This window comes from Tiliqua scincoides, chromosome 1 (genome assembly GCF_035046505.1).
Source record: "Tiliqua scincoides isolate rTilSci1 chromosome 1, rTilSci1.hap2, whole genome shotgun sequence".
In the NCBI taxonomy this organism is placed as follows: Eukaryota; Metazoa; Chordata; class Lepidosauria; order Squamata; family Scincidae; genus Tiliqua; species Tiliqua scincoides.
Genome location: NC_089821.1, coordinates 231,363,753 through 231,375,912, shown reverse-complemented (window position 1 = coordinate 231,375,912; position 12,160 = coordinate 231,363,753). Strand labels below are relative to the sequence as shown.

The 12,160-nt window shown below is 46.7% G+C and overlaps 1 pseudogene; it reads right to left on the bottom strand.

Moving 5' to 3' along the window:
* Positions 1-224: 224 nt before the first annotated feature.
* LOC136637707 (5S ribosomal RNA) lies at positions 225-341 on the bottom strand (annotated as a pseudogene).
* Between the last annotated feature and the right edge of the window lie 11,819 nt (positions 342-12,160).

Sequence of the window (12,160 nt, the reverse complement as noted above, 5' to 3'; positions counted from 1 at the left end):
TGAACCAAAGCAAAGTGAACCATTTAAATTATTCCCCAACCTGCTTCTTTGAAACCCATTTGCATGAGTTCCATGAAAACCACCTCATGCAAATGGAACCTGTGACACTGGTGCATGGGGTGGGGGAGGAGATAGCACATTGGGAAAGACTTCCCATTACCTGCATGGCCAATATGCTAATCGGAATTGGTTGGCAACCTTCAGTCTCGAAAGACTATGGTATAAGCCTACAGCACCCGGTATTCCCAGGCAGTCTCCCATCCAAGTACTAACCAGGCCTGACCCTGCTTAGCTTCTGAGATCAGATGAGATTGGGCATGTGCAGGGTAACAGTTGCTGACTATAATCGGAATTACATACCTGAAAAAGATAGAAGAGTGCTATTGAATAAGCCATCTTGCTGAAGACCACCAGTGCTGTATCATCTACTACTAATTCCTCTCAAACAAATTGATACAGGTGCTACAGAAACACTAGTTTACAGGTAAGCACCAATATGCGTTGAAGAAAATGTTTTACAATTGGGACTTCTAAAGCAAGCATTTCAAAATTTCTTCCTTCAAAGTGTGATTTTGTTCATACTAACAGCATTCATTTACTTGCAAGAGAAGGAAAGAGACATATTTGAAACAATAGCAGTTAATACTAGACAAGTTAAAAAAACTTCAAAGTGTCTCTGGGATTCTGAAGCACCATAATAAAAATGCAAACACAGAGACATTCAACGAAAAGTTTTTTTCAAAACATCTTGACTAGTTTTGTCCTCCTACAGTTGGAATTCTCATTGCACACCCACAGGACCGGCACAATCCTATGCATTATCTACTCAGAAGTAAGTTCCATGGTGTACAATAGGTCTTACTCCCAGGAAAAATGTGCATAGGATTGCAGCCCAAGTCTATTAATACCTTTCCTAACTAGATTAATTCATAAATATTGGAACTGAACGGGATAGGAAGCCAATGCAGAATGAGATAATAAAATTCTGAGTTCCATTGGCTCTGTTATGCTCGGCTTCTTCCATACAGTTCTTGTGACAAAAGACCTCGCCAAGTCATTTGTTAGAATATTGTATAAATTTTATAAACATGCACACACATGCAGAAGCTGAATCAAACTCTCCTAGAAATCATCACTATTATCTCAGGTATGATAAAAAATACAAGTTCTAAACAAGTTTTAAAATTTCTCAACAATCAAGTGAATATGTGCAACTGACAGATTTAAAGCTTCCCCAACTGGACAAAGCAAGTGTTTTGAACGAGAACTTACTCCAATTACATTATGAGTTTATTATTACAATCCAGTACACAAAAGGGATCCTTTAACCCGATTATTTTAACACTGACAGGCACATGAAAGGAAAAATAACCCAATTTGTTTGAATTTAAAAAGAGCCCCAAGGACACAAAATTAAAACCTGCAGGACAAACTCCTTCCTCCATTCGTCATTCATTTCATCCTACGGAGCTTTAACAGGAAGAAAGTATAGCAGCAGCGGTGGAAAAGCTATGGCGTAAGGCATAAAGCATTCAGAAGCATCACTATGACACTAGCTACTCGAGATAGCAAGGCATAGTATGTTTAAGCTCTCAAGCTACATTTTTTACAGTCACAAAGCTGACTACATATATAGCATCTTGAGCTCTGTTCTATTTCAAACAATTTTCAACAAACTAAACACGAGGTCTGATTAAATATCCGGATGCAAACAACAATCAAACTGCAACACATTAATCAGCCACTTTGATGTTTCAGACTGATGAACATTGCTTGAGATTCAAAGTGGCACCTCAGAATGACGTGCAAAAACCATTCAAAACCAGCAAAAACACCCCATATGCTGTAGCAGCCAAATGGTTATTTTTAACTACCCCTTTTTTTTTTTTGCTAAGTGTTGTGTCTGCGATTTCTTTATCCTTGGCTAGTTCAGATGTCTTTTTAAGGGGAAAAGCCCCATTTAAAATGAGATCTGAGTAATTCTGTCCAACAAGTAGTATTTGGGCAAATAAGCTATCATGGCAAGAATATGCCTAACTATGCCTAACTAATTTTGTGTGTGTGTGTGTGTGTGTGTCTGTTTGCGTGTTTTTACATGCACTTGCTCAGATTTATGTACTCAGAAATAAACTGAATGTGTCACTCAGTGTTTTGGGGAAAAAATATTTGCAGTATAACTTACAATTTGCATAACCCACTATGCCTATGAAAGTACATATTTTGGTTTAAATTTGCATGCAAAGATACTGAGACACTTGGGGGAAATGTCTGTTATCAGGACGGAGACAATGGGATTAAATTATATCGACTATGCAACTATGAAAGGGTGACGAGACAAAGACTATGTGTTTGGGGGGGGGGGTACATGGCACAGATACAAGTTTGCTCACTGTTACAGTGACAGCTTGAATTTCAGTTGTAGTAATACTATTAAAGAGCCTTATAGGGTTGGTGTAAGGATTACAGCCAGATCATGTGAAGTACTATGAATATACAAGAGGGCTATGTAAGTGCCAAGTGTTAATACATTAATGAATTCAAAATATCAATATGCAGCATTTACATATCCCTTTCACAAGTTCACTGTGCTTCACATACATGATCTTCCTGTAGCAACATTGACAGCAACATTGTTGAGTACACATTTTGGGTATCCCCATCTGAGCAGTGGCTTGCCCAACACCACCTAGTAAACTCAGAGGAGAGGGCTTCCTACTGATAGCACAGTCTTTATGCATCTAACCATCAAAATACATACTGCACATAGCACAAGTGCGGAAACAGTGCTGAATTCGTTTGAACTCCAGAAACGAATCCATGCTGCCTCACACTGACCGATCACAGTGAAGAGAGAACCATTTCTCATATATTTCAGTACACACTAAGGTCTGCGTATGAAGTGCCAGGAAGGGAGCAGCTCAGGTAAGACACCTTTGTCTGTACCAAGGTGCCACACAGATCATCTGATCCGCTGGAATGCAGGAAGATCACGCCAGGTGGATTTGAGCAGAGTTTGCTACTTCCAAGATACACAGCCAGGATCACTTAAGGCAGATCGGAGACCCCAGAACACAGATCTAGACAAGCTGTCAATCACAACTGGCTGGGATGAGGGTAGTGCATGCAGGAGGAGCAGGAAACCCAAAGGGGGTAGTTATTCTGGATTATCTCTCCCACAGAGTCCAAGGACACGAGCCCCGTGCACAGCGGGGCAGAAGGACTGCCCCTGCCAAATTATTTGGGGGTGCGCCAGCTCAGCTGCCCTTCAGCACTCGACTGCCCCTGGAAGGAGACACAAGGCGGAGGGCAATCGAGAGGCACCACTTCCTTCTAGGGTCGCCTCCGGAGCAAGTGCGCAGCCAGTCGAGACACCGCCCGAGGCGTGCAGATCACCTTGGCATCCCACTCCTCCCCGAAAACAGGGCACCAGAGGGACTGGGGAGCCCACGCCGCTCTCTCTAGACGGACAGACAGACAGATCGCCCTTACCTCGAGCTCCCTTCTTGTGGCAGCCCCCCCCCCCCATCTTGCCCCAATCCAGCGAAACGCGCTGGGCTGCTGCGCTCACGTAGGCAGGCTGGCTCCTGCAGTCATTCGGGAGGACCCTCCCGAAGCCACAATCCTAGCCACACTTCCCTGGGAGCAAGCCCCACTGAACTCAGTGGAACTCAGAGGATGGGGCGCTGAGGCCCCAATCCTATCCACACCTTCCTGCGAATAAGCCCCCCTGACTCTAATGGGACTTACTTCTGAGTTGACAGGCACAGGCTTGGGCTCTGGGACTCCCATCCCATTGACTAGTGGAGCATACTTCTAAGCAGACAGGCTTAGGCTGGGGTCTGAGGCTCCAATCCCATCCACACTTTCCTAGGTGTAAGCCCCACTGACTCTAATAGAACTTACTTCTGAACAGACATGCCTAGGATGGGGCTCTGAGGCTCCGATCTGAGCCACACTTTCCTGGGAGCAAGTCCCATTGGGACTTACTTCTGAGTAGACATGCCTGGGCGCGGGCTGCCAGGCGCTCGAGCGCAAGGGGGGAAGATCAAGGGGCTCCAGGAGGGCGCTGGGCGAGGCGCGCGCCCTGGAGAGCGAGCGAGCGGCTCCCTTCCCCGGCGGGGTGTCCCGGCTGCGGAGCGCTCCAGCCGCCGAGCGGGGACTCCCCTGCCCGCCTCCGCCGCCTCTCGCCAGAAACTTTGGCAGCGCGCGCTCCAGAGAGAGAGGCGGCAGCCCCCCTGCCTCTCACGGGACGCGCTTCCGAGTAGACCAGCAGAGTCTTACCTGGCCGAGACGGCGGGGCGTCACGGCTGCCTCTCCATCAGCCCGGAGCGAGGGCGCAAAGGGCTCCGGCAGCTCGTCCGCCTGCACCTGTGCGCGGCACCCTCTGCCTGCCTGCCTGCCTCTCTCCCTCCCACGCCTGCCAGCCGCTTCTCTCGCTCGCGGTCACGTCTCCAGCCGGCAGGACGCGCGCTGCCTGCCCGCCTATGCCGGAATGTCCGCGCCGCCTGCCTGCCTGGCGAGCAGCAGCCACCTCGGGCTCTCCCGCCCTCTCCAAGTGCGCGCCAGCAGCAGGCAGCTCCCAGCCGGCGCACTGCTCATTGGCACGCCCGCCGCTGACCTCACTCAGCTGCTGCCCACGCCCACCCAGTGGAGTTCCTCGCCGGCTGGCTTCGAGGGGCGCCCGCTAGCGCTGCTGGCCGCCCGCGCTCACCTCCACAGCAGTGGCTGGGCAGGCAGGTGAGGCAGAGCCTCCCCACCACAGTCCTTGGAGAAGCAGCACCGCAGCCGTGCACTCACAACCCCTGCGCTGTGCATGGCACGATGCCACCAGGCCTGTGGCTTGTCGAAGGACTATGGGCCCAATCCTATCCAACTTTCCGGCAGCAACGCAGCCCCGTGATAAAGGAACAACTGATCCCGTCCCTTGAGGAGGCCTCTGGTACTGCATCCCCCACACAGGAAGCAGTGCATACCCTCCTAGGGGCAGTAGCACCAGCACTGGAAAATGGGATAGGATTGGCCCTCTGCCTCACCTGCTTCCCCACCCACTGCATGTCCCTGCACACCAGGTCCTGATCCTCACTGAAGGCAATGAGGGGAAGACAGAACATGCACTTGGCAGGCAGGGGTAGGGCTGGAGAGCGAGATAGGGAATGGGCAGAGTCGGGGGTTTAGCACTAGTTGAAGTTGAGAGCTCTGGGCACCGTGATGAAGGGTTATTCCAGGCCAGAGCAACCACTTGGGTACAGTCAGTGGGCTGGATAGAGGCACAGAAGCAGGACGTGTTCCAGCCTTGCTCTGAGGGCAAAGAAGTCACAGGAAGTCAGAGAGCATGGCCAATGGGACCCAGCAGGTCTCAACAGCCAGGTGGCACTTTGGGAAGGAGGTAGGCCCCACAGCCCATCCCCTTCCCTGCCATCTTTCCCCACATGCACCACCACCAGTCTGTTCATCTGTGCTGCTTCTCCTCACCATGGCTAGTTGAGGCACCCACTCTAGCTCCTGAGGTTTGAAAAGCATGTCAGGGTGAGAACCAACAGAAAAGAAGGGAGGGCACTCACTACTTTTGGGGCAGACTTCACCCACCCTGCCCCTCTTTCAAACCACTGAAATGGAGGTGGCCAGCTGGTCTAGAGAAGGAGGAAGAGGAGGTGTGTAACAGATGAAGCACTGCAGCTGGGACAGTAGGAAGAAGTGGCATGATGGGTGCCAAGCAGACTTGCTGGAGCAGCCCTGGTGGCCGCTGCTGCCTCCTCTCCCACCACTGTCGCTGCCAGGGCAGCAGAGCACAGCACCATTGCCAGCAACAGTGGGGATTCCAATTCCAAGCAAGGGGGCTCTCTAGTTCAGTTCACATAGGAATTTTTAAAAATGGGGAAGATGCAGGCAGGAGAGTGGGGGCAGAAAATAAGTTCTGCCATTCCTGCCCAGTATTTCTCTGAACCCTCATCCACCTTGAGAAAAAGAGGTGGAAGCTTGCAGGCAGAGAGATGGAGATGGTTCTGTGTGAAACCATGGGGAGCTCCCTTCTGGCACTGAAAACAAGCTCCTGGGCTGAGACACCCCGGGAGGAGGAGGCTCACAAGAGGCTGGCAGTGGAAAGGCCTCCACATCTCATGTTCAGCACTGGGAGTGTGGGACAAGATGGGAAACTTGCACTGGATCCAGGTTTCAGATGATGTAGGTTGGGCCCATTCTAATTCTAGCACAAATTACCCATTTTAGGCAAACCCATTCCAAACTGAGCCCCAGGATTTCTGCCTATTGCTAGTGCAGGCAAATGAAAAGGTAGCATTAAAACGATAGTGGTACTTAAAAAAAAATACAGATGACACCTTCTTACAGAGATTTACCTTATACCTTTTTTTTTCTCCTCAGAAAGAGACATTTCCATACAATATTGTTGGAACTGGAAAAAAATTGGAATATTATTGTGGGAGCCACATCTGTCTTGTACTGGCATACTCGGTTTTTTAAAACACTTATCATTTTCCTGTTTTGTATATGTTTTATACAAAATCTTATCTTCACAGTCAGTAGAAGTTTTAAGTGAATATTTATGAAGAACAGTTTATTTTTCACTGCAGGTGAGATATACCCATAGAAAAAAAATGGCCTCAATTTCCTGAGCATCTGAGTGCTTTCTGTGGAATAAAACAACATGGATTTGTTATGGGTCACGTATCAAGCAGTCAACTGACTAATGTTTTTGTCAATAAAGTGGACAATACACTATATACACATTCATAAAACACATGTAACTGAAAGTCAATGGCCATGAAATAAAAATAAAAATTGAACTCTGAACTTTTGTTGATTAGGAAGGGTAATCTGATTATTCATTTTGGTCCCAATCCTATCCTTCTTCCCCCTTGCACGCTGATGCAGTCAGGCTGTCAGAGCACATGGGCACCCTGTGAGAAGGACAGACCTGGAGATTTCCTCTAGATAAGGGAACATTTTTCCTTTACATGGGGGTAAGCCTCTGGCACCCCAGTGGGTCTACTTGGAACTGTGTCAGCAATTTCACTGGTGCAAGTCAAGTGGACCCAGGAAGACAAATTGAGACCCGGAGGAGGAATAGGATATTGGTAATGTGGCCATCACCAATACCACCCCCTTCCAACCCTCATTTAGGCCCATCCTGCCCACATCTCCTCTCTTCTCCCTCCTTGTCCTGTACTGCCCTTCCCCATCTCCCTCCCAAAATGCTGGCTGCTGCAAGGCATTTTGGGGTGCAACCCAGCTTCCATTTGTGGTTCTCCAGGCACAACGTGCCTAACAACAGGATTTGCAAAACATGTCCCATCCTTAAGCTGTACATACCTGTATTGTCTTTGCTGCAGGGGGTTTTGAAGGATTGTTTTTCTGGATCACTGAGCAAGTGGTTCGTTCTGGGCTATAGGCCTATTGTTCTTCCTGGTACAATGACTTAGAAAGGATCTGATAGAAGGTTTGCAAACATGGGTAATCTCAGGTCATTTCCAGCACATCTCTACACTTAGAAAAGGTCTTCCCACAAGATGGATGAAGGCCGAATGCTGAATTTGCTGGCAGAAAATCACCATCTGAGCACCTGCAGCATTTGCCAGCTGAATCAGTAAATGGGAAATGTTCAACCATTCTGATTTTTAAAATGTGTGCGTTTTACCCCCCCCCCCCCAAAAAAAAATCAAAGTGACTTTTTTTGAACAGTTTTGGATGGTAACATTTGACATGACTTTAACCACATTGTTTTGCCATGCCTGGATGGTGCCCACCTGATCTGGGCTGGGACTATAACGTGGGGGAGAGGGGAGATGTAGCCTTTTGGCTTTGCTGCAGTCCTGATATGGATCAGGACCCCCACTGGATGAAGTGTTGTTGGCCATATTTACTCATTGGTGCCAATATTTACTCAGCCATTGGTGTTCTTGGCCACTGGTGCCAATATTAGCTTTCCTCCTGTGGCAAATAGCAGCTGTCCCGATTCAGATCAAGACTGTTGGCAACCTTCAGTCTCGAAAGACTATGGTATCGCGCTCTGAATGGTGGTTCTGGAACAGTGTCTAGTGTGGCTGAAAAGGCCGATTCGGGAGTGACAGTCCCTTCCACACCGGGAGCAAGTGCAGTCTGTCCCTGGTTTGTCTCCCTGGCTATGGGCCTTCCTTCTTTGCCTCTTTGCCTCAGTCTGCTGGCCAAGTGTCTCTTCAAACTGGGCCATGCTGCACAGCCTGCCTCCAAGCGGGACGCTCAGAGGCCAGGGTTTCCCACCTGTTGAGGTCCACTCCTAAGGCCTTCAGATCCCTCTTGCAGATGTCCTTGTATCGCAGCTGTGGTCTACCTGTAGGGCGCTTTCCTTGCATGAGTTCACCATAGAGGAGATCCGGCCATCATCCATTCTCACAACATGACCAAGCCAATGCAGGCGTCTCTGTTTCAGCAGTGCATACATGCTAGGGATTCCAGCTCGTTCCAGGACTGTGTTGTTTGGAACTTTGTCCTGCCAGGTGATGCCGAGGATGCATCGGAGGTGTTCAGTTTCCTCTCCTGTTGTGAGCGAAGAGTCCATGATTCGCTGCAAGCTCTGTAGACCTGGATCTTGGTATGTTCCGTCAGCTTCTTGTTGGACCAGACTCTCTTTGTGAGTCTGGAAAACGTGGTAGCTGCTTTACCAATGCGCTTGTTTAGCTCGGTATCAAGAGAAAGAGTGTTGGAGATCGTTGAGCCAAGGTACACAAAGTCATGGACAACCTCCAGTTCATGCGCAGAGAATCTCTGCAAGATCAAGACTATGGTAGGGACAAATGGTGAAACCCTTTCTTCATCCATACCATGGTGAAGATTCAGATAGGGTGAAGGGGGAAAGCAATGATTTATAAAAAACAAAAAACCAGCCTTAACATGAAGGGCCAAATGAAATTTTAAAATCATGTCCTCTGTAACCCTAAGACATAGTGCAGTCTTTGTAGAACATGTTCATTAGCAACGATCACCTCAGAACATGACCTTTACTATAGTCTGTACAATGAAGAATAGCTACTCATCCTAATATCAAAGTTACAACTTCTTTGTTTTTTAGAACAAAAGTAGCTCTTACTCATATGTAGAGGAAGTGACATAAGTAGCAGTTGCAGAAGAGCTCATAAACTTCACCGGCATGTAAACTGGCATGTAAACTCCTTGCATATTAGAACTATATGAATGTCAATTTTTACTGAAGCGCTAAAACACCCAAGGGCATATTTTATTGCTTAGTGACATACTCCTTTGGTAAAGGAATTGGTCAGGTGCACCCAAAGCATGCACTAATAGACATATAAACTTACGCTGTTGCACATTTGCTATAGCCGTCACAGAGAGGCAACCCAATCCTATATGAACTTTATGCCACTGGAACTATGTAGTGTTCTATCATGCATTGAAACTTGTCCTGTGGCACCTTAAAGTTGTACAGTTTTATGGTGACATATGCCTTCTGCCACAATAAAATCACTGCAGCCCAATCTTAATGAGGCTACCCATGCCACAGTACATTGGTGCTGAAACAACCTCCACTATATCTCCACAGGGCCAGTGACGCAGCTGGAGGTCTCCTCAAGATAAGAGAATGTTCCCTTACCCATATCAAGCCCTGGCAGCCTCTTCAGTACCAGCAGCTGGTCCAGATCCAAGTCAACCCGTGTCGGGCCTTCAGGCATGGGGAGGGGAATAGGATGTGGCGGCAGTCTCTGCGCCCTCCGCCCCACCCTCCCCCTGCCCAGTTTCACTTCTCCTCATTGTATAGGAATGTGACTTACGTTAGTTTTACTTTCACCAGTGAACATAGCTCCACCCTGGAACTGATTAAGCAGTGAGTCTTTATCAGTGAATACCATCTCTACACTTTATTAGAGCCCAAATAGATGTGATACAGGAAATCTACATACGATACATGAGTCAACCACCTTGAGCACCTCCCGAGTTTGGTATTGACTATGTGCAGTGTGGTTTGGCAGTGGTCTGTGCTAAGATTTTCCTGAAAGGTTGTAAGTCTGCAATCTTTCATTAACTGGCTGTAGTTTATGGATATATTGCTGTGCATTATTATTGTTTTAAAATTGTAAGCTGCAGGAAGCATATGGAAGTTGAATGGTGGGACATAAATCCAATCCAGTCCATCTATCTATCCATCCATTAATCAACTAACGTTCTTCTTTGTGTCCCACCATGACTTAGCCTCAAAATAGGCAGACACATCAGCTCCAAAACAATGTTTTCCTTCTTCACATTACTGTACTGCATTTGATTTCATCACTTTCAAGGTCACACACCTCAAATGGACAAGCAACTTTGTGCAATCAGGATGGAATTTTGTACCAAGTTCTGTGTCTTAAAAACCAATTAAGAAATGAACTCTGATCAGAAAATGGCCTTCTGCACCTTTCTTCCATCCTGGAAATCAAGGTAGCATTCATGGAGTCCTCAGGTGATCAATCAGCAGGCACTGATCAAACCCACCCTGGCATAGCTTGTACAAAGAGGCTGTTTCATATGCCCTAGGCTATGACCATCTCCTATATCTGTATAAAGAAATCAGGAATCTGAGAGTAATATGGTCTCTCAGTGATTGATTAGTTCATTCAGGGCACAATCCTAATCAACTTTCCAGCACCGAGATAAGGGCAATGCAGCTCTGAGGTAAGGAAACAAATATTCCCTTACCTTTGGCCTCAGTGACCAATTGCAAAATGCAGCACATGCCCCATTGGTACACAGCTATGTCAGAGCTGAAAAGTTGGTTAGGATTTGGGCCTTAAAGTACTTTAACTTCAAATGGTGTGTTTTATTTTTGCGTGAGTGATACATTTCATTTTGTGCCATGCAAATAGATACTCTGAAGCAGGATAAGGCAAGCTGAAAGATTTCTTGCTAAAGACAGGCAGCGGTCTTAGAAAGCGTAAGATACTTATTCATTTCTTTTGCATTTACAACCAGCTGCATGATACAGTTGGGCATCTCACAGTGGCTTACACAATTAAAGAACACCAAAACTCAGTTAAAACAATTACAAATCTAACACTCAGTGGCATCGCTGGGGTGTGTGTGCATTGGGTGTGGGCCACACCTGGTGATGCACACAGGGGGGTGACCCTACTACTGGTCAACATTTTTAAAATCTTGATACTTTCTAATAATACCATCATGTTATATATCATTCAATGCCTAATTGCATGCGGAATGCAATGAAACAAATATCTCTATTCTATCAAAATACATAGCCAAAAAACTAGTGGAGCAGAGTAATAGTCCATCACTACACCCACTGCCCAAGGTGTTGCCCCACCCAGTGCATGGAAGTAGGACCATCGTGGGGGTGACATGCTGGCCTCTTGCACTGGGTGATGCAAACCCTAATGATGCCACTGCTAACACTATTTTCCACAGTATTTCAATAATGAACTTAGATTGCCAAAAACATCCTCAGTATAAACTGTAGCAGTCCATTAAAAGAAATGAACAGGCATCCACCACACCTTCCTGATTGCCTATTAAAGTAGCAACATTTAAGCTAACTTCCAGAAGTCAAGAATGGAGACACTCTGGTAAGTTTTAGGAAGGAGTTCCAAAGAATAATGTTATAGCTGGAAAAGATGGTAAGACTGATCTCAATTACATTCAAGAATCCATATAGCCATCGTTTCCCTGATGAAGAGACATGACCTGGAAACATTTAGGGATGTTTGGGCCTTGTCAATGAATACATGTTACATACATGTTAGATCAATGATATTTCATTCAAGACATTGGATTTTCTCATTGGGCTTTCTTGATTTTTGTTTGTTTTGCTTGGGATATCACAGCCTTGTTCCTCATTGACTGCATTCTAGCAGCATAGCTGTAAATCTGCTGAAGTCTAAATACTTAAGCTTTATTGGTTTGCATTCTGCTGGCTCATTCATCAACTTGCCTAGGAACGTGGTTTTAGAACGAATGAAGCCCAATCTCCATAAGGGTTATTTAGATAGGCTTGTGTAAGAGCCACTGTAATTTCACTTCCTGGAAACTGGCCCTCTAAAAGTGACTTTCTTTCTTAAGGTGCCCTGGTTCATCAAAGATTTATGCGGAGCGCGAATGTGCAGATCTAGCAGAGGCTGTTTTTATTGGAAGAAAGTATTTTGTAGACTTTTTTGTGAATTCC